The sequence below is a fragment of the Lissotriton vulgaris genome, chromosome 7, assembly GCF_964263255.1.
Source record: "Lissotriton vulgaris chromosome 7, aLisVul1.2, whole genome shotgun sequence".
NCBI lineage: Eukaryota > Metazoa > Chordata > Amphibia > Caudata > Salamandridae > Lissotriton > Lissotriton vulgaris.
In genome coordinates this window covers 1,118,081,060-1,118,104,967 of record NC_141695.1, presented here as the reverse complement: position 1 = coordinate 1,118,104,967, position 23,908 = coordinate 1,118,081,060, and the positions used below count along the sequence as shown (strand labels likewise).

General features: G+C 48.1%; 1 protein-coding gene across 1 annotated transcript in view; it reads left to right on the top strand.

Annotated features, from left to right (window-relative positions):
• Nucleotides 1-719: 719 nt before the first annotated feature.
• LOC147703010 (sideroflexin-1) overlaps nt 720-23,908 on the top strand; it is a 232,257-nt gene continuing 209,068 nt past the window's right edge. Inside the window, exon 1 of the mRNA XM_086931570.1 lies at nt 720-899. The gene's annotated coding sequence lies outside the window, so the exon portion shown is untranslated. The remainder of the gene's footprint in view (nt 900-23,908) is intronic.

Here is a 23,908-nt window from a genome sequence, read left to right as displayed (position 1 = left end):
TAAATATGGACAAATACAGACGGAAATGGCCAAAAAATAAATACCATAAAACCGGGAACCCTAATTATATGCAACTAAAACCACTGACAAAACCAATAACTGAGGCTTGTTGTAGGTGTAATGTTACTTGTTGAATTATATATCCGGCTGCAATGACTGAAGCAGAAAAATACTAGCGGGGCGACACTATGCTAACTAAGCACTGATGTTTAGTTTAGATATTTTTAAGCTACGCCCTAAATTACATCGGCAACGCACCTTTGAGAGAACTCCCCCACCCCCCTCAGTGTTTCCATCCCCCTTAAAGCCATCCTAGGTACCCTAACCTATGATACGATCCCTCGACATAGGCTCTAACCCAACGCTCAGAAACTCATTTGTTCCTGGTAAGCATGCTGCCTGAACCCGAGAGCTCCATTAGTAAGACAGGGGGCAGTGACCCGCAAGAATGACGGCAACCCCCAGAGGCGCGGCTTTATTAGCAGAGCGCACCACGTAACAGAGTGGGGGCCAATTCCCCAGATTATTAAATCGGTAAACTACGGTATGAGTTGACCGACCGCACCACCGGACAAAGCCTATGCCTTCCGGATCAGGTGGGAGGTCTTTTCCGGTGCAGACGCAAGGGCGGTCTCTTCCGGTGCAGCAGAAGGGGCGGTTTTTCTGGGTATGGGCGGGCCTTCGTGATCGGGGCGGGGCTTCTTAACTATCCAATCACTGAGATTTATGTGAAGTACAACCACAAAGACCCTCCTATTGCTGTCGCTCTGACTGTCATTCAGTTTCATACCAGCTTTTCTTACGTCCTCTCAATTTTTTTTCGCATATTGCACTTGGCTTGAGTTGGCAGCCACGTAGGAGCAATCGGATGTTTGAGATCTTCTACTGGGAGACAGGAGGTAAGGTCAGCGTTTGGGAGCCCCCACGCCTGATTTGTGGAGGGAGGGGACTGTCAGGGAGGCGGACGCCCCCTACGGATTCATTGCCTTGATAGATAAGCTTCGCGCTAATGAGCTATTGATAAAATGCTCTCTGCTTTGGTGCATCTCGTGTTTCCCTGTGTTACCAATAAAGAGCAAAAGGTCCTCCTTTTCACAATCAGCCTCGGTTGGCAAACGATCTGCCATTTGCACCCATGGACCGTGCTTGCACATTGCATGCTGTCAAAATGAAACGCATTGTAAAATCCCTTGTCTGCTTATTTTTTTTGTGACTGGAAAGGTGGAAAATCTTGAAAGCTCTCGTGAGAACGGGTTATTGGTTTTCATGTGCTTGTTCATTCGCCGCAAGGTTGGTGCACGTGTGTGTTTGTGTGCGGGGGTACTGCACTCTACTGTAAAACCAGCTGGTTGCAGAATGATGAAATCTGCCTCTAAGTTACGCCAAAGATGGCTGCTTAGTGAAGGGGCACCTGCCAGGAGCAAGCTTTGTAAGGGTTATCCATGCCATTATGACAAATGCATTTTTTTGCCGGGTGTTTTCTCTACTTCTGCTCTGATTAAACGTTGTGCTGATGTAAGCATTTTTCTTATTCTGTAGAAGTGGTCACCGAAAGTGCTTATCTGTGCAAGAAGGTCATCATAGCGCACGTATATGCGTCTTCTGTATTACTTTCTTTGATCAGATTACGGAGCTGGAATGTTAAATGCTTGCAGATGGGGCCAAGTTTGTCGAAAACCTAGCCAAGAATGTGCATGTGTCCCTAACAGGTTTAATGTTTCCATTTATGTCTTCAGTCTGCCCTCTGTTAATAACAATTCAAAATACAAAAAATTCAGAAGTGTCATTCGTTTACACCTAAGTATATACATCAATCCAAATATTTTATTTGCTATTGTGTTTATGTATATTTTTGGGCAGCCTGAATTATTAAAAATTCAGGAGTTCCAAGATGACGCACCTTGCTGTAAATAATTATTTTAATTTCCTCTTTTTATGACTGATCGCCCATTTATTGATGGCGATTTTGCAGGCAATCTGTGGCTTTGTTAAAAAATAACAATCTGGAATTCTATAATGTGTGCAAGGTAATCACTTTTAATTCTGGGTCTTGGGGCCCGATTACGATGATGGTGGAACCACCACTGACAGCACATCAATGGTGGCCCCACTGACATCGCAGTAAAGAATACCCCTCCCACATTAGGATGGCAGACGGTCGATGGGTGGAAAACCTACAATGGCGGCAGAGTATACCAGGCACAGCCGTAGGCATTACAATGTTCCTTTCCGCTGGCCCTTTAATGGTGGGAACCTGCCATAAAAAAGGCTGACAGAAAGGGACATTGGGGGCCCCTAGCTCACCACCCTTACCCCATGGTCCCCAGACACGGGGCCTGGTGGGCACCTATGATGCCCCCTCCATATCCCTACACCATGTGGCAGGCACCACATGGTACCTGCCATGTAGTACCAGGATATGTACAGTGTCCCTATTTTGCATTGCGGCAGGTGCTGCAGCCAGGAGCACCCGCCACAGTTCAAAATATAGGCATTGCGACTGCTGTGATGAGTCACATCGTAATGCCTACTGCGGCACTGCCAACAGCCTATCGGGTGATCCTGATGAGGTCTGCTCGCCATCCTAATTAGGCTCTTAGTTCCTGAATTCCTTTGAAGTCTTGGCAACTTTTCGCACACACTTTGACCCACACACACACTCATACTACGCACTGAATCATGTCTAGTTGCTTCGTGTCATTTACACAGTGGGTTAGATGCTTGTGAAGGCTGCTGTTTTTAGAGGTCAGAAACTAAATTAGCAATAGTGGTGCCGGCCTCCCACACTGCAGTCCACTGCCCCTTCAAACCTGCCTGTGAGCTGGTAACTTATAAGTGAACTTCTGCTTTCCTTAGCATGACTATTCTGTTTAGATTGTGTTCTTTGTGAGTTGTGGAAATGAGTGCCAAGTTTAGTGACCCATGGTACTGATCCAAATCCGTACTTTGGTAAATTGTGACTGGTGCGTTCACATGGTTTAAATTGTGTTCATTATAAATTATAGGCATGGACATTAAGCTCATGGACCCAAGGTGCTTAAGCCCAACAATAGTTTGTGTTGAGAGGATGGAGCAGTAGTTAATGACTAAATAAGTGGAAGGTGAACTGTTGAAGGCCAAAGAAATGAGGCTCCCAGTGTTGTGAGACCACTGCAAATGTGTCAAATAAACCATTTTATTTCCAGCAAGCAAACTTTTAACCACAGTGTCTACTTTCTGAAAGTATGTGTTAAGTTGGTGTTAAATAAGTATTTCGCACAGTTAAAAGAGTACTAGTGAAGACATACAAGGATGCAGTTGAAGCCATCTCTCACTCTTATTAACCCCTTCACTGCGGCGGCTATTCTGCCGCAGTGCTAAGGGGGAGGCGGGCCGCGCGCGTTCGGGGGGTGTCCCGTGCTCGTGACGGAACCGCTCCATCACGGCACGCGGGTGAGCTGTGCTTGTGACGGAACAGTTCCGTCACGGCCCTGCTCGCGCTTCGAAACGTCGCGCGGAATTCACGCCGCGCAGGCGCGGAGAGCGGGCCGTTGCAGAACCGTTCCGTCACCAGCACAGCCCACCCGAGGCTCGTGACGGAGCGGTTCCGTCACGAGCATGGGAGGGGTTAATGTATTATTACAAATACTAATTATTACAACCACCAGATTTACTCGGTGAAAGTGTATCCTTTGTGCCTACTATCTAGGATCTTTTTATTTTAACATGTAGTTATGAATCGTTTATATCACATTCAGGAAACAACCTTTTTAGGTCTCGCCTGAGCCAGCGCATGCGCTCCACTGCCAGACATTTAGGAGTGGAGTTTTAAAAGTGTTACCACAGATTTGTGCGGCATACAGTGAGCGGTTACGCGCACAGGAACAAACAGAGGCACCATATGGCTTTCCTCTCGCTTGGCCAAGCGTGCGTGCCTCGCTTTAATGCCCCTCCCCCACCACAGAGCGTATCTCGCAGCTTGTTTTTTTTATCTTTGAGCACAAGGCGCACACGCTTGTCGATACTTCGCCTCAGTTACAGCCTGTGGTCGGGTGCGCTTCACTTCCTCATACTGAAAGTAAAGCTCTCAGGACTCACACCCAAGTCACTCCTGAACATCGATCGTCTCCTCCCTTATCGCTTCTATCGCTGCATGCTTTGTAGTGCTTCTCTGGCAGCTCGTTCTTCATTTGTTATTAACGCTGAGCGCGGACGGCAACAAAGCAGAAGTATTTTCACTCCCAATAGCAACACGTTCTGTTCTCGGTTATTGGCTGCTCTGAATCAAGCAGCACATGATCTCGGCCAGTCAGGTGATTTCACAAGACCCGGCAACTCAGAGAAAGGGAAGCATTTGAGCGAGGCTGGTGTTTGGGGTGCATCGGACTACGACTTCCCTGCACTACACTACCATGAGCCCGGCCCGGGTCCTCTGGGCAGTGGGCTTGACGTGTTGCATGGGTGAGTTGCGTTTTTCAGTGCATTTCGCAAGTTTTTCTAGGGTTTGTTCTAGTGCGGATCGTTGGCTCAGGATACCCACGACAGTACGAAAACCCAATGGAATATAATTTTCTCTAGGAGTGTGTCGCTGATGAGTTTGTCTCACAGACAAGCTGCAAAAACAACAGTTGATGGACAGAATGCAGAACAATGTCATACATTCACCCCAGGACAGAGATCTGGGCCTAAATCCATCGTTTTTTTGCTCACCATGCCATTCCAGTTTGAACCCAGCCATATGCAAATCAGTCTTGACCCTGTGCCCCATGGGAACAGTCCAGTCCGAACTGCCAAGCCAGGTCCTCCCTGGACTGGAAACAAGCATTCTAGGACCGGTTTCAGGCTTTCCGCCATCATCAGCGAGGATAGCTTGATTCCAGTGGCATGGAGAGCACGGGACTCACGTCTGAGCATACCTGTTCCACTCAGGGTGACAAATGCAAAAACAACAGTTGGTGCAAAGAATGCAGAACAATGTCATACATTCCCCCCAGTACAGAGATCTGGGCCTAAATCCATCGTTTTTGTGCTCATCATGCCATTCCAGTTTGAACCCTGCCATATGCAAATCAGTCTTGACCCTATGCCCCATGGGAACAGTCCAGCCTGAACTGCCAAGCCAGGTCCTCCCTGGAAACAAGCATCCTAGGACAAGCTAGACAAACTGCCATGAACGGGACGAACCATGCAATCGCTCCCCACTTTTTTTTGTATACCAATCTCTATATATTTTTATTGTTTTATTATTTTCCTTCGAATATATGGACTTTGCTCCCCCGGCATCGCCCACCTTTTAGTATTTTATCTTTTTTAACATGCCTTAAGTTAAACCGGCATTGGCATAGCCAATAGGTCTCGCTTTTGGGACCTTATAAGTGATTAGCCATTCAGCACATTATCAGACTAACTAATGCGTCCCAAACGTAATAAATACTGTGTGTTCTATGTAGATTGTCATTGCATTTATATTGCGCTTACTACCTCTGCTGGCACGTAAGATCTCATGCTGTTACAGACTAACAACCCCTGGACTAAACTGTAAAACCATGTGTATAACACGTACTACTCCTATGTAGGATGCAAAAGCATTTACTCGCATAGATAGTAAGCTGCATGTGCGTAAAAGTGGCCAAAATTAGCGCTGCACTTTGCGTATGCTTAAGTCCATCACCACCCCCTTTTGTACCACTTTGTCGCCATAAGTTGGCAGGGTATGCTCAGATGTGAGTCTCTTGCTCACTTTGCCACTGGATTCAAGCAAGCCTGGCTGAAGACTGCTGGAATGCCAGAAACCGGTCCTAGGAAGCTTGATTCCGGTCCAAGCAAGGCATTGCTTGGCAGTTCGGGCTGGACTGTTCCCATGAGGCACAGGGTCAGACTGATTTGCATATGGCCATGTCTGAACTGGGGTGGCAGAGTGGTCTAAAGAACGGTGATGGATTAAACCCAGATCTGTTGACTAGTTGTGAGGGTTTGATTGGTTCAGATGCTCCGTCTATCACCACCCCTTTTTTACCGCTAAGTTCCAACAAAGCTTTGAAAATTGACTCTCAGATTTTAAAACATTAGTATCAGTAAGAGATTGTGAAACTGTATTATAAAGTACTCTGATGAATAAAGCTAGCCCACTGTCAGTTTCAAATGCCTTTGTGTAATTCGCCGTGCAACGCCTAAATAAAACCAGCATTGGCATAGCCAGTAGGTCTCGACTTTGTGACCTTATAAGTGTTCAGCTATGCAACACTTGATGTTGTTGCACCAAGGTTATTGTGTTGGAAAACTAAACCCGAAACACTTATAAGGTCCCAAAGGCGAGACCTATTGGCTATGAAAGCTTGGGTGACTGCCATTGGTTAGCTGTTGCGCTACAATGTTAACTGAGTTGCTTGCTCATTTCTTTCAATGATAAAGAGAGTATAGCTATTGCAGGAGCATTTGTGTTATGCATATTGGTCAGTCTATCCCATGTGCAACACATGGCCTGAGTCTTTACTGTGACGGCTCATATGATCTGGGCTCACCAATAATTTAGGTTATAGCTTGTGCTTGAAATTGAAATCTAGAATTGCAGGTACTCACTGTCCTATAATATCTGTTTGCTCCTGGTACATCCCAGTAATCTTCAATTAGTAATTCTGCACCATGGAGAAGTAAATGTGCTATTGAAGAAGTTGCAGGAACTCTACGTGAGAGTGCCTGCCCACTTAAAGCACTGGTTATTTGCTGTTAGTTATATGTTGGGCCACTGGAATTATACAACAGAGAAGTACAAAATCTTGGGGAAGGGTTGACTAAATTATGCAGCAAGAAAAGGCAAATTATGCAGCATAATGTAAGCACATTTTTTGATACTATTACTTCATTATTTTGTCATTTTTAAACATAGTAATCCTGTCTGGGCATAAATGTCCCCTCTTTGGTACTAGTTTAACCTCCAATTACACAAACAAAGCAACCAAAAGATGAACAGTTAACCTCTGCAAAGGACCTCTTCACTGCACACGAACCCACATCACTACTTTTTTAGTAACTTTTGATCCACGTGAGCTGAAAACAGTTTTGTTGTTGTTAAAATCTACAGATTATGAAGCAGATGATAGAATATGTGGCAAATTCATAATTATGTGAAAAAAGCAACGACTGCAGAATCACATAATTCTAGTAGCCCTTATTATATGATACTTCTCTGTTGTGCTCGGTTTGACTCATTTGGAGAGTTTCAAGTCACCTAGAAGCATTTAATATTCGCTCTAAACTTATCCTGTATCTTACAGTAGTACCCATAGCTGCCTTGTAAATAAGACATCTTCTGTACACTCCTTTATATCACTTAGCAGCACCATTTGTATTGACACATACACACTACTAAAACTATTGAGGAGGTCCATATTTTGCCTTCTCTAAATATGGTTAATCCTTATCGTTCTTCAGCTCCTTTAGTGCCAACACATAAAAATTACTTTTTACATCTCTTTGTGGGAAATGGTAGACTGTTCTGGTCTGTAAGCATTCATTTTGTTCATCTGGCAAAAAAATCCTGGTTAGCAGTGACGGTCAGCAAATAGACTGTCATTAAGGACCCAGATGATCATTAATTAGACAAAATAAGGTCAGATTATATTTGTTATTTACGCGCATGTTTTAATTAATTCAAATTTGAATGAGTTTGCATCTACTTTGTCACCAAATTAGATTCAGTGTCAATCTGTGCTTTTTTAGTGTCGGCAGCTAATCTGCAGTAATTTGTATTCTGTTGCTCTGCTGCCTCGTGTCGATTGGCATCTAGGGGTTTGTCGTGTCCTACATCAATCATACACGGACACCGACTTATCTCTTAGTTCTTTATTAGCACGTGTGTTCTGTTCCCTGTCCCTACTCTAACTGCCCTTTTCCTATGTCCGCTCCTCCTCTTCCTCTGGCCCCCTAGCTCCGCCCACTCCCAACTACTGGTGTGCTGACTTCACAACATCTCCCCCCTTTGTAACAAAACAAACAAACAAACTGACTTCTCAGTCCATCTCCACTATCAGTCTCTGGGGTGGACGTATGTCGTGATGAGTGTTCGCCAATAGTTCGTCTTTGACTAGACAAGCTCTGTTGCTGATGTCTGGAGGGATGGGGCCTTCAGTGTCTGGGGTGCCTATGGTGAGCTCAGTTTGAAATCGGCAGTCTGTCCTCCATTGTGACTCTTGCTCACGTGACGCTCGGCCTCTTTTCCACGGGGATGTTACTCTAGTTCCCTTCCAAGTGTCTGTATGTATTGTTGCTTCATTTTGCCTTGTCAGGTCGAGACCAACACTGTCTTCCTGTTTCGGGTCTGGGATGCCAGCCGGTGGGGTATGAACTGGGGAGGCAGTCGTGGTATGACTCTGAGATTGATTGGTTGCCTCTCCCACTCCTGCTCGCGCCTAGACCAGGCAAGTCTCGGAACCGGCTGGGTAGTTGTGTGTTTCGTTCTTATCCGAGGATGACTTGGCTCTCCTGGCGTGTCCGGCTTCCTTTGCAGATCAACTGGTTGGTCCGTCTTCATTGGAGTGCTACTGGCCACGATATCTGTTTCCATTTTATAGGACCAGGACCAGGACCTTCGAGTCAACCTTGCCGCCCCTACCCGGGGTGACGGTGTAGTATTTCCGTCGCGATACACCTGTGCTCGATGTGGCAGGTTGTCTGGTGGAGTGATCGAGTGTGCATTGACATTGGTGTGAGACACGCTGCTCTTGACGGGAAAAGTGTCCCTTGGTTCGCAGATGTGTTCAGGTGCTGGGCGCCATGGCCGTTGTCGGGACCACGACTCTGTCGACTCAAAGGATCGGACCGAGATGCTATCTGAGTCAGAGGGGTCCGCTCTCACTTCCCTCTGAGAATGTGTCTTTAAGAGTGTTGCGCGTGGTCGTTGTCGGGACCACGATATTGACGACTCAAAGGATCGGACCGACGTGCTTTCTGAATCAGAGTGGTGCTCCGTCAGTTTCCTCTGTGAATGTTCCTTTGGGAATGTCTTACCAGGTGGTCTTCGGAACCGGGTAGTCCGTGACGAGCTGCTTTCCGTCTCGGAATTGTCTTTGCAAAGCTTCTCCGTGTGTCTTTGTCGGAACATCTTCAATGTTGTCTCATTTGGGAGATTGTTTGACGATTCCGGGCGTGTTCTTTGTGCTTGATCCCAGGCTTTTGCCTCTTCGTCCTTCTCGCCTGATGTTACCCATCTACGCTCTGTTTCTACGTTGTTTCGGGACCCAGGGATGCTTTGGGGCCCATGACTGTATGGGTCTTTTCTTGCTTGTTGTTGGTGTGCGGGACCAGTCCGTCTTGTGTGATCTGGTTCTCCTCCACAAGTGTTTGGTGATCTAGTATCTCTGATCTGTTGGTGGTGTGTCCTCCTGCCAGCTGTTTCCTCGGACTCATCTTCGCTCCTTGGTGATTGGTGTTCCGGCGTCGATTTCCTGTGCTGACCACTGCAGCCCCTTCTTCGATGGTTTGTCTCTCTCACCCACGGGTTGTGCAGAATGTCGTTTTGTCCAGGGGTGCAATCTGTCCCGCTGGACACTCCCTCTTTGTCAGAGTAGCGTGTGATATGCGGTGACCGACTCCTTGAGGGACTCCTAGAGGATGGATGACTCCGGGGAATTGTTTTTTGGATGGTTGACTCTGAGTAGTCATTGGTTCTTTCTGAGTGGCCGGACGCTGAGTAATCTGACTCTGAGTATTCCTTGTTACTGTGTCTCCTCCGTTGTCTTTTTTGTCTTTTCTCTGGTCTGCCTTCTCTCTCTCTCTTCTTGTGTTTGTTGGAATTTTGGGTTCTCCCTTCCCAGGTATCTCGAAGTTTTGTACTTAGATGCACATCCCTCAATTTGCCTCTTGTTTGGACTTGCATTCCAATTTCAGCTTTCTTGATAATTTCTTTTAGCGACCAATGTCCTCTCAGTATTTTGTGTCTTGTTTCGGGGTTTTCACAGCCTTCAATTATTCGGAGCCGAACAGCATCCTCATTCGTAAACGTGTTGAAATGGCAGCCTTGAACCAGACTTTGCAACCGCGTGATGAAATGCGGCAATGGTTCGCCTGGTTCCTGCCGTGCTGTGTTGAAGACCATGCGATTATGATCCACCTCTGCCTGTGCATTGAGATGGGCACAGAGTTCCTCTTGGAGTTTATCATAAATGTCTGCTTCTTCCTTGGAAAATGTTCTAATTGGGCATCGGCCCCCGGGGCCCACCAGATGGAGGAGTAACACCAGACATTTTCTTTCTCTTTGCTCACCGTTGGCTTTCAGGAAATCGTCCAAAGCTTCCAGCCACCAGTGCCGTTTGAGGCTCTGAATCCGATCGTCACTCCGTATCACTGGGGGCGATACTTCAAGGTGTGGATTGAAACATTGAGTTACGTCTCCTCCCGCCCTGAGAGAAGGAGGTCCTGATCGGTCGTGGACGCGGGGCATTATGCTGTCCACTTTTCTTCGGGTTTCAGGTGCTTCAGTTTGTGATCTAGCTTGAGCTTGCTCATTAGCTCGCTCTGTTCGCCGCCGAGGTGGGCACTCGGTGGGCGTTCTCACTTGCGCTTCGGCCGCCGAGGTGGGCACTCGGTAGGCGCTTTTAGCTCCACGCTCCAGCCCCACACGCAGGGCAATCTTCAGGCCAGTTGCCGCCGGGGTAAGCTCCCGGTGGGCACTTCTGTTCCTCTCTAGGACTCGCGCTTCAGGGGGTGAGATTTGAATATCTTCTTGGCGCGCGATCGCGCTAGCTCCACAACCACGGAGCTTCAGGAGCGCTTTCACTCGGCGCTCTTTCTTCTGGCGCTTCGGCGCTTTCACATTGCGCTTTCTTCTTCTCTCGGCTCTTCCCGCTTCCAGTGTCTGCTGGGTCACTCCGAGGCTTCTCCCATGACGCCTCAGGGTCGCAGTTGCAGCGGAGCTCTGGACGCTCCACGCCGCGGGACGGGGCTCGTGTGGGTGGGCTTGCTGCTGTATCCCACCTTCGTCGCCAGCTGTCGTGTCCTACATCAATCATACACGGACACCGACTTATCTCTTAGTTCTTTATTAGCACGTGTGTTCTGTTCCCCGTCCCTACTCTAACTGCCCTTTTCCTATGTCCGCTCCTCCTCTTCCTCTGGCCCCCTAGCTCCGCCCACTCCCAACTACTGGTGTGCTGACTTCACAACAGGGTTCAGATTGACAAGCAGCAGCACGTCCCTGCTGCTACAGGCGTCTCCTTAGAACCTGCCAGTCACTCATTCCCATAGAGATTCAGCCAGGGTTTGCATTCACAAAACCCTGCAGAGGAAGAACTTTGCCAGGAAAAATGTAAAATGTCTTTATACCGAGTGTGCTTGAGAAAGGTTTCGCTCAAGGAATCAAATTGTGTAAAAATTGGTGGAAAAAGGATTTTTTTTTAAACTTAAGCGGAAAAGGTGAAGATGAAATGTCCGTTGCACACTAAGAACACAACAGTGTGGTTTTGTAAACCTATAATAAAGCGCTGTTATATCTAGCTCTCATCAATTGCACTTTTTAATTTAAATTCTAACTATGCTTTGCAATACTAATTTTGCTGCTTCGTTCGTATCTATTGTTGTTATTTGCTTAAAGCTGAAAGAGGTGCTTTTTCGAGATGTTAAGTTCCCCTTTTTAGGTCGAAGCCTAGCTGAGCGCAGATTTCTAGTTTGTTAACAAAGTCTTGTTGGCGTTCTGAAAGCGTCTCTGGTAATGCATTTAGCCTATTGCTTACCATAGGCTTTGTAGTTTGTAACTCCTAGTTGCTTGCTTTCTCTTTGTTGGCTTTATATGTTTTAGGCCGTCCAGCTTTGAGTGTGTTCTTCTGTGGCGCATCACCTGTTCACTGTATCCTTTTGAATGCTTGCTTTCTGAAAACAGGCCTTTTAAGCTTGTTCTTTCCTTGTCACATTTGCTGTGCATTCAAAAACATAGGTCAAATGTCAGGCTCTGTCTTCCGGGGGAGCTTGGTACTTACTTTTCTTTTTCTGAATTAAAAGTGAGAGAAATTATGTGACAATCTTGCTGTGAAACAAAAGACGTTTTTTAGGACACAACCAAAATGAACTGTGCTGATATTTCAGAATTCAAATGCAAAAACCACAGTTGATGGACAGAATGCAGAACAATGTCATACATTCACCCCAGTACAGAGATCTGGGCCTAAATCCATCGTTTTTTTGCACTCCACACCACCCCAGTTCAGACATGGCCATATGCAAATCAGTCTGACCCTGTGCCTCATGGGAACAGTCCAGCCCGAACTGCCAAGCCATGCCTTCCCTGGACCGGAAACAAGCTTCCGAGGACCTGTTTCTGGCATTTCAGCCGTCTTCAGCCAGGCTTGCTTGAATCGAGTGGTGTGGAGAGCATGGGACTCAAGTCTTAGCATACCCATCCCACTCTGGGTATTTCAGAATTCATCACAATTAGAAAAGGACAAATTAATAACTTTTTTGTAAGTCTGAAGTGTGATGGAAACAAATATTTGAATATTATCAAAACACACGAATGCACTCGTTGATGGCATTTCCATACATTGTTTGTGCACAATGAAACTATGTCTGTACAAATGTAAATGTCATTTCAATTGAAAATGTGTTCTCTGTAATGGCAGTATGCTACCACATCATGCATACTCCACACTATGCCACTCCACTCTAAGCCCCTCCATTCTACACCACGCTTCTCTATTCTACGACACTGCATATCCCTCCACTCCATGATATGCTACTCCACGCCAGACTACTTGCCGCCAGTCTGTGCCCCTTCACTACACACACTTACCCCACTTCAATCTGCCCTACTCCACTCCAGTCTACACTAATCTACCCCACTCACTCCAATCTACCCAGTCTATACCACTCCACTCCAATCCAGCCCTTTGTACTCTAGTCTATCACAATCTACCAGAGTCCACTTCGACCCAATCCACTCAGTTAACTCTGCCCCACTCCACTTAAATAAACACAACTCCACTCAAATCTAACCCTCTCCACTCCAGTCTACCTCACTCCACTCCTTTCTACCCCAATCTCCCCGACTCCACTCTCCACACTCCAGTCCACTCTACCACAGTCACTCCACTCCATTATTTCGCACTCCAAACTAACATAATCAGATCCACTCCAATCTACCCCACTCCAGTCCATCACAATCTACCCCACTACAATCTATCCCTCTCCACCCCAACCTACTCCAGTACACCCCACCCAACTCTACCCCATCTATTCTACCCCTCTTCTCTCCAATTTACCCTACTCCATTATATTAAAATCTAATCCAATCTAAACCACTCCACTCGAGTCTACCCAAGGCCACTCTAGTCTTCTCCACTCTACTCTACCCCATGCAACTCCAATCTGCTCCAATCCACTCTACTCCTATCCAATCTACTCCACTACCATATACCCTTCTCCAATCTACTCTGATCCACTCCGTCAAACCCACTCCACTCTAACCTACCCCTCCACTCCAATTTACCCCACTACATTCTACTCCAATCCACCCTAGTCCACTCCAGTCTATCCCATTCTACCCCCTCTACCCCAATCCACTCTTTTCTACCTCACACAACTCCAATCTACCTGATCCCAATTTTATCCAATCTACTCTACCCCACTCCACTCCACTACAATCTACTCCACTCCAGTCTACCCCACTTCTCTCCAATCTATTCCATTCCACCCCACTCCCCTCTCTGCCAAGTCACCCAAATCTACTCTAATCTACTGCACTCCACTATACCCAAATCAACCTGACTCCAATTCAATCCACCCCTCTCCTTTCAACCCATCTCCACCACAATCTACCAAACTCTACCCAACTCCTCTTCACGCTGCTCCACAACATCCCAATCTGTCCCACTCCAATCTACCCCACTTCACTCCAATCTACCCTAATCCATCCCAATGTTCAGCGACTCCACTCCAGTCTACCAGACTCCACTGCAGTCTACCCCACCCCAATCAGCCCCACTCATCCCAATCTACCTGACTCCATTCGAATCTACCCCTCTCCATCCCAATCTACCACACTCGAATCCAATCTACCCCATTCCAACCTATCATGATCTATCTCACTCCAATATACTGCACTCCACTCCACTCAAATCTTCCTTAATATAACCCACTCTAATCTACCCCACTCCACCACAATCTATCACACTCCTATCTACCCCACTCAATTCCTCCCAATGTACCCCACTCCACTCTACCTCAATCCAGTCTATCCAATGCCAATCTACCTCACTTCAATTTACCCCCTCCATTCTTCTAAAATCTACCCCAATCTAAACCACTCTAATCATCCACTCTACTTCACTACAATCTACCCCACCACTCTACTGCTATCTACCTCAATACATTCTAATCTACCCCACGTCACCCCAATATACTCCAGTCTGCCTCACTCCAATCTTCCCCAATTCACTCTACTCCGATCCAAATCTAACACATTCTGCCCCACTACAATCTAATCTAGCCCTCTACTCTACCCCAATATACCCAACTCCAATCTATTCCTCTACAATCTACCCCACTACACTCTAATCGACCCCTCCACTCTACCCCACTAAATCTAACTCACTCGACCCCACTATACTCTAATATATCCTCCTACACTCTACTCCAATCCACACAACTCCAATCTACCCGCCTCAAATCCACCCAGTCTACCATGCCCCACTACTGCACTCTAACTCACTCCATCCTATTCTACCCCACATAACTACAATCACTACCCCACTCCAATCTACCGCAAACACAATCCACTTCAATCTATTACTCTCCACTCCAGCCTTTCCCAATATAATCCATTGCAGTCTACCACTATCTACCCCACCCCACTACACCGTAATCTATCCTACTCCAATCTACCCCACTCTAATCCACCCAACTATTCCCACTCCACCTCAATCTACCGAACTCTACCCCAATACACCCACTCCTCTCCCCACTTCACCCAACACTTCCCCAGTCCAATCTACCCCACCCCACTCCAATCTAACCCACACTAATTTACCCCAACCTACCCCACTCCACTGAAATCTACCCCAACCTAAACCACTCTATTCCAATCTACTCCACTCCAGTTCCACCCAATCTACCCTCTCCACTTCAGTCAAATCTACTCCACTCGAATCTACTGCTCTACACTCTACTCCAGTCTACCCCAATCCACTCCAGTCTTTCCCAGTCCACTCCAGTCTAGCCCAATTTACCACACGGCATTCCAGTTTACCGTACTCCAATCTACCCCACTCCAATTCTGCCCCATCCCACTCCAATCTACCTGATTCCAATCTACCCCACTCTACTCTACCCCACTCTACCCAATTCCTTTCTATGCTACTCTGAGCCACTAACATTTAACTATGCTTAACAGCAGCCGGACTGGTGTACAACATTACTAAAACACATTGCCAAAGTCAGTAGCTCTCGTATTGGCAATACCTATTGGCTTTGGCAATGCTAGTATAATTCTGTAACATTCTTCTCTGAAAATTCGAAAGATATATGTTTATACCCACTTAAGAGTGGGTTGTGACTTTTACCGGTGAGGTGGCTTTGCTCGGTAACTTTTCAAGGTCTTCTTCATGGGATTCTGGACCTTCTGTCCTGGAGCCATCCAGCCGGCTCTGGTTATTCTCTAAGTCCTTCATGTCTCAATAAGAAAAGTTTTAGGAGTCATTGCTTAGAACTAAACAGGTTGAATTGGTTCCTTGTGATGGACATGTTCTACATGGGTACTCCAGCTCAGTTTTCAAGGTGTAGCATTAATAGGACTGGATAAACCTATAGTTCTTCATGGTGCGAGCTTTCACGTTCGTTTCATATAAGCGTGTTGACGGCTACTTTTTTTAGGTCTCGCGCCTAGCGTTGCAGTGCGCAGCACTGATCGCGCAGCGTGAGACATTTAATAGGGTAAAATGGGAATTCAGAAGCTGACCTAGGAATGGCTTTTCGTTTTGTGGCACGTTATTGGCCTTTGCATGCGTGTTTTTCACAAAGCCAGCACGCAATTGGCCAAAGGCGGTCTCATTGCTCCGCCTATGGCCTATTGGTGTCTATTACGCGCACCAAGGCCATGTGGTTTTAATTATCGTGCCCAGACACAGGTGCGATAATTGAAACCACATGTCTCGCTGTGGCGCGCGCGTGCACCACTGGCTAGCTTCTTCTGTTTTTGGATCCATTTCACAGGGAAGCAACTAAATGAAAGAAGAAAGAGGTGGGCTGCTCGTTTCTATTTGTTCTGTTCTCCTTTTACGTTTTCTAATCATACTTTTCCTGTCGCACCTTGTCGCCTGCACATTTTACATTCTCTTTATTTTTTGAGCTATCTTGTCTTTCTCTTCCCAGTATTTGTTTTTTTTTCTTTTTTCCTTTTCCATATTAAACTACTTTTTTATACCTTTGCTGCAGAGAGTGTCCAGACAGTGTGTTATGGCAGCTGGGCATTATTCGTGCTGGCTATGGGAAGGGCACAAGTTTTCAAGTTTGCTGCAGAGCCGAGGGCAGCAGCTTGCGTGTTGTGCAGTAGAGCTGAGAACGTGCAGTTTTACAGTAGGACACAGGTTGTTGAATGCCATAGTGGCTGAATCCTGCAATTGTACTGCAGGCACGGTGTATACACAGTGTGGCAACGTGTTAGAAGGCCACAATGTGCGTGTGTGCGATCTACCCATGGTGCACTGGTTGTGCACTTTTACAGTACGGCTCACGTTGTTCACTCACAGTAGTGCGTGCAAAGGTTGTGCAGTGGCATTCGGGCATAGCACAGCTTTCGCAGGAGTGTCTCTAGAATCTTCAAATGTTACCGCAGGCTCATGCTGAGCCACAGGATAGTGTATGTGTGTGTATATATATATATATATATAAATATCTATCTATATCCATAAAAACGCCGTAATGATTGAAAACAGCTGCCACAGACACGTTAGTAGACTTCAGCAACACGATTTATTGAAACAAGACCGGCGGGGTGTCAGGAACTATATATATTTATATATATATATATATACATACATTATACATTTGTGTGTATTTATGCATGTGTGTATAGAGATATACACATATACGTACAAACTCAAAATTCAACCAGCAATGTTTAAATGTGACTTTGTGTGTATATATATATGTGTACATATACATGCTTGCAACGTCAGATCTAAACATTGTAAGCAAGCAACGTTGCTGTGCAGTGTAAGGGAGTTGGGAAAGTTCATGTTTGTGGCAAGGTGCATCGTCTGTTTTATTTTTTTGTTGCCTCCTGACACATTTGGCAGCTGTGGTGGTGGGGACAGGACAAACAGAATTGGGGCTGCCCCACTCCTGAGACTCAAGTACGCAATGTAGCGCAGCGTCGAGGTTGTGGTACAATAGTAAAGGATTGTGCAGTGTTACAATACATCATGTTCACATTTTAGATAGGCGACGCTGTGCTTGACCACTTCTGCCGGGTTTCCGCGGGCATCTGTGAAGAGGAACGTGTTGGAGAGGGAACACCTGCTTGCGAGGATGATCACACAGTGCGTGGAGGACGAGCGGCTGTTTCGAGCTGAGCTCAATGGTCCATCCGAGTGAACGTGAGCGCTTCTCTTTGACCGTGAGGGTGAACGTTGGCGCGGACTTTATGCAGCTCTGAGGATGAACTGGTGTGTTTACGAGGGGCAATATATATTTGGGCTAAACCGTATGTCTGGTGGCACACATGCGGGCATGTAATGATTATGTACTGTGACTAAAGGGATGAATTTGTGCACTTGTATTGATTACATACTGTCTGCTAAGAGGCAAGTGTGTGTCTGTGAGAATGCAGTTGCGTGTCTGTGAGGATGTAGTTGCATGTCTGTGAGGATGAACGTACTTGTCTGTGAGGATGCACTTGCATGTCTGGAAGGATGCACTTGCGTGTCTGCGAGGATGCACTTGCGCGTCTGCGAGGATGCACTTGCGCGTCTGCGAGGATGCACTTGCGTGTCTGCGAGGATGCACTTGCGTGTCTGCGAGGATGAACATGCATGTCTGTGAGGATGCACTTGCGTGTGTGTCTGCGAGGATGCACTTGCGTGTGTGTCTGCGAGGATGCACTTTCGGGTGTGTCTGCGAGGATGCACTTGCGTGTGTGTCTGCGAGGATGCACTTGCGTGTGTGTCTGCGAAGATGCACCTGCGTGTGTGTCTGCGAGGGTGCACCTGCGTGTGTGTCTGCGAGGATGCACTTGCGTGTGTGTCTGTGAGGATGCACTTGTGGGTGTCTGTGAGGATGCACTTGTGTGTGTGTCTGTGAGGATGAACATGCGTGTGTGTCTGTGAGGATGAACATGCGTGTGTGTCTGAGGATGAACGTGCATGTGTGTCTGAGGATGCACTTGCGTGTCTGTGAAGATGCGCTTGCGTGTCTGTGAAGATGAATGTGCGTGTCTGTGAGAATGAATGTGCGTGTCTGTGAGGATGCACTTGCGTGTCATTCTGTAAGGATGCACTTGTGTGTCTGTGAGGATGCACTTGTGTGTCTGTGAGGATGCACTTGTGTGTCTGTCTGTGAGGATGAGCGTGCATGTCTGTGAGGATGAACATGCATGTCTGTGAGGATGCACTTGCGTGTGCCTGAGGATGAACGTGCGTGTGTGTCTGCGAGGATGCACTTGCGTGTCTGTGAGGTTGCGCTTGCGTGTCTGTGAGGTTGCGCTTGCGTGTCTGTGAGGTTGCGCTTGCGTGTCTGTGAGGATGCGCTTGCGTGTCTGAGGATGCACGTGCGAGTCTGTGAGGATGCACGTGCGAGCGAGTCTGTGAGGATGCACGTGCGTGTCTGTGAGGATGCACTTGCGTGTCTGTGAGGATGCACTTGCGTGTCTGTGAGGATGCACTTGCGTGTCTGTGAGGATGCACTTGCGTGTCTGTGAGGATGCACTTGCGTGTCTGTGAGGATGCACTTGTGTGTCTGTCTGTGAGGATGAACGTGCTTCTCTGTGAGGATGAACGTGCATGTCTGTGAGGATGCACTTGCGTGTCTGTGAGGATGCACGTGCGAGCGAGTATGTGAGGATGCACGTGCGAGCGAGTCTGTGAGGATGCACGTGCGTGTCTGTGAGGATGCACTTGCGTGTCTGTGAGGATGCACTTGCGTGTCTGTGAGGATGCACTTGCGTGTCTGTGAGGATGCACTTGCGTGTCTGTGAGGATGCACTTGCGTGTCTGTGAGGATGCACTTTCGTGTCTGGGAGGATGCACTTGCGTGTCTGTGAGGATGCACTTGTGTGTCTGTCTGTGAGGATGAACGTGCTTCTCTGTGAGGATGAACGTGCTTCTCTGTGAGGATGAACGTGCATGTCTGTGAGGATGCACTTGCGTGTCTGTGAGGATGCACTTGCGTGTCTGTGAGGATGCACTTTCGTGTCTGTGAGGATGCACTTTCGTGTCTGTGAGGATGCACTTGCGTGTCTGTGAGGATGCACTTGCGTGTCTGTGAGGATGCACTTGTGTGTCTGTCTGTGAGGATGAACGTGCTTCTCTGTGAGGATGAACGTGCATGTCTGTGAGGATGCACTTGCGTGTGTCTGAGGATGAACGTGCGTGTGTGTCTGCGAGGATGCACTTGCGTGTCTGCGAGGATGCACTTGCGTGTCTGCGAGGATGCGCTTGCGAGTCTGTGAGGATGCGCTTGCGAGTCTGTGAGGATGCACGTGCGAGTCTGTGAGGATGCACGTTCGAGTCTGTGAGGATGCACGTTCGAGTCTGGGAGGATGAACGTGCACGTCTGTGAGGATGCACTTGCGTGTGTGTCTGCGAGGATGCACTTGCGTGTGTGTGTGCGAGGATGCACTTGCGTGTGTGTGCGAGGATGCACTTGCGTTTGTGTGTGCGAGGATGCACCTGCGTGTGTGTCTGTGAGGATGCACCTGCGTGTGTGTCTGTGAGGATGCACATGCGTGTGTGTCTGTGAGGATGAACGTGCATGTGTGTCTGAGGATGCACTTGCGTGTCTGTGAAGATGAATGTGCGTGTCTGTGAGGATGAATGTGCGTGTCTGTGAGGATGCACTTGCGTGTCATTCTGTAAGGATGAGCGTGTGTGTCTGTGAGGATGCACTTGTCTGTCTGTGAGGATGAACGTGCATGTCTGTGAGGATGAACGTGCATGTCTGTGAGGATGAACGTGCATGTCTGAGGATGCACTTGCGTGTCTGTGAGGATGCACTTGCGTGTCTGTGAGGATGCACTTGCGTGTTTGTGATGATGCACTTGCGTATCTGTGAGGATGAACGTGCGTGTGTGTCTGCGAGGATGCACTTGCATGTCTGCGGGGATGCACTTGCGTGTCTGTGAGGTTGCACTTGCGTGTCTGTGAGGATGCGCTTGCGTGTCTGTGAGGATGCGCTTGCGTGTCTGTGAGGATGCGCTTGCGTGTCTGTGAGGATGCGCTTGCGTGTCTGTGAGGATGCGCTTGCGTGTCTGTGAGGATGCGCTTGCGTGTCTGTGAGGATGCACTTGCGTGTCTGTGAGGATGCATTTGCGTGTCTGAGGATGCACTTGTGTGTCTGTCTGTGAGGATGAACGTGCTTCTCTGTGAGGATGAACGTGCATGTCTGTGAGGATGCACTTGCGTGTCTGTGAGGATGAACTTGTGTGTCTGTGAGGATGCACTTGTGTGTCTGTCTGTGAGGCTGAACGTGCCTCTCTGTGAGGATGAACGTGCATGTCTGTGAGGATGCACTTGCGTGTGTCTGAGGATGAACGTGCGTGTGTGTCTGTGAGGATGCACTTGCGTGTCTGTGAGGATGCGCTTGCGTGTCTGTGAGGATGCGCTTGCGTGTCTGTGAGGATGCACTTGTGTGTCTGTCTGTGAGGATGAACGTGCTTCTCTGTGAGGATGAACGTGCTTGTCTGTGAGGATGCACTTGCGTGTGTCTGAGGATGAACGTGCGTGTGTGTCTGCGAGGGTGCACTTGCGTGTCTGTGAGGATGCGCTTGCGTGTCTTTGAGGATGCGCTTGCGTGTCTGTGAGGATGCACGTGCGAGTCTGTGAGGATGCACGTGCGAGTCTGTGAGGATGCACGTTCGAGTCTGTGAGGATGCACGTTCGAATCTGTGAGGATGCACTTGTGTGTCTGTGAGGATGCGCTTGCGTGTCTGTGAGGATGCGCTTGCGTGTCTGCGAGGATGCACGTGCGAGTCTGTGAGGATGAACTTGAGTGTCTGTGAGGATGCACTTGCGTGTCTGTGAGGATGCACTTGCGTGTCTGTCTGTGAGGATGAACGTGCTTCTCTGTGAGGATGAACGTGCATGTCTGTGAGGATGCACTTGCGTGTGTCTGAGGATGAACGTGCGTGTGTGTCTGTGAGGATGCACTTGCATGTCTGTGAGGATGCGCTTGCGTGTCTGTGAGGATGCGCTTGCGTGTCTGTGAGGATGCACTTGCGTGTCTGCGAGGATGCACTTGCGTGTTTGTGATGATGCACTTGCGTATCTGTGAGGATGAACGTGCGTGTGTGTCTGCGAGGATGCACTTGGGTGTCTGCACTTGTGTGTCTGTGAGGATGCACTTGCGTCTCTGTGAGGATGAACATGCATGTGTGTTTGTGAGGTTGCAATTGTGTGTCTGGGAATATGAACTGGTTGCCTTCTGATGACGAATGTGCTTTTGACAAAGAGGATCTAAAATGGAAGGGGGAGGCCTAAATACCCTCCCCATCCCCCGGCGTGCGGGACATGACATGTCTGTCGCGCCCTGTACGGGGACTCCTCCTGGAGTCCCACAGTAGGGAGTGGGGGTGGGGAAGTGCCCCAAATGGAACTAAGGGGGGCTGCCCTCTGAGGTGGCCCTCCGCCGGGGCCGAGGGCAGCCACATAGTTCCATTATAGGCGCAAGACCCCCACCCACACCACAGCAGAATAGGTATGCATGAATAAATACACAACACAACTTTTTGTTTGGAGAAAATATTGCTGCAGGTTTATTCCATACAAAAGTATGCAAATATGGTGGGTTATCTGACGGGCGATCCAAGGGCAGGCAGCTGTACCAGCCTATGCTGCCCCACCCGCTGGTTGAGCCAAGCACTGTGGAAAACCCAATCAGCGCTACACTTATAGGGGTGATCCCCTTACTGGATCACGCAACACATTGGTCCCTTATTACTCGCGCACTTTTCAGGGAGGAGCCTAGCAAGGCAAGCCCCCGGTTGTTCAAGCCCACAACCGCCCGAAGGACTAACGAGGCGCCAACGTCATTGTTCCAGGACTCTCCCCTGAGGCTCCTGGGATTTGGCTCTGGCACCCTTAATGTGCTCTTGCAGAGGTATCCTTCTGTACCCAAACTGCTTCCAGATCTCCCTGTAACTCTGCCACAGTTCTGGAGGCGGCCCCCGTCGCCTAAAGAGCCCCCCGCCAACCCAGCTGTATTCTCACGTGCCACCTGCAATTTCCTGGGCCTCATTCTTGTCCAGTAAGAACAGATTCAAGCCCACCTGTGCCAGGTGCACCCCAACTTTGTAAAAATAACCTTTGGTGTTCGCCCAGCATAGCCCATGCCTGCTGAAGCCAAAGCCCCTTTCTCTGTGAACTTGCGCATTGAGCGGGTTATCCTACTCTGGCAATGTACCGGTGCCTCACATGACCTGCAAGAAGGTGATGGCTTTCCAGGAGGGAGCTTTCATAAACATCGCTAAATTACCCTGCAAGCTGATGTGGCTCCCACCTCCTGCAACCTGTAGTTGCAACCCTTCTAGCATTATGTGCTCCCTAATGCCTGTTTCCCCTATTTATAGAACAGCAGCACGCTTGCTAAGAAGACCGGTTCCACAACAAGCCTATATACTCTGGCTATGCAGACGGGGCATTTCATGCATCGCTGAGCAACCCGTAACCTGCCCTGGGAGCAGAGTGCACCTACTTTGTTGAGGTTGACCAGACATGTTCACAGACCTTTGTGAATAATATACCATGGCGAACAAGATTGCTCGCATAGCGCACACTACTGCAGTTACAGCAACCATATGGAGTGACAAATTACTCCAAATACCAGGCTTGCTTAACTAAAGCTCGTTACCCACATACTTGCTAACCAGCTGGGACCCTTGATGCTCTATAGGTCTTGTCCCCACTCTATTTATGCAGATTCCTGCAATACACCCTTCTGCCCATGTGTGGGCAGGAAAATACCTGTAACACTGTAAATCCCACTGCACTCACATGCTCAGGCAGTCCAGTGGTGGAGGGGGGTCCTTAGAATTGGTTCTGCTACATTGCCTAGCCTCCTAGCCAGCAAGCACCCTCATCTGACAGCAGCCTATCTGCTCTGTTGCCCGTGCGATGACGGCACCCTGGTGCAAGACATCCCACTCTACACTTCTGCTAACAGACTTCCTTCAGAGAGGCTGGAGTGAACGGTTATATGTTGTGCATCTGGCCCTAAGAACTTTAGTTTGCTTTGGCTGGGATAAAATTGTTGCATCTGTCACACTAATAGTGGCAATGGGCAGTTCTCTTGCATTCTACACTTCAGAGTGGGACTACATATCCCACGAGACCACAGAGTTGTGTGCATCTTCCCAATGATACTATTGGAAACTAAGGTTCCCAGTGTCAAGTGATGACTATCTCGCCATGGAATATGTGACTTAAGCAAGGGGGGTCTTAGTTTACATGCCATTGTCCCTCCTGTCGTATGGTAATTCTGCCATTATAGTTTAATCTGTGGTATTCGCCTCCAGACTTCCCAGGCTGCGTACTACTGGCCACATGCGCATTTGCTGGCGTAATAAGGGAAACACCATTTGCAGCATGCAATACAACAACACATGCATGAATGTGCTACGTTTAAGGCAATAAAGTGCCTGACATATCTCTGGCCCTTTAAAAAGATACCACAAACCGTACTGGTCATTAGAACCAAGCTGTTGCCTGGTCAGTTTAATCTGTGGTGACTGCACCCA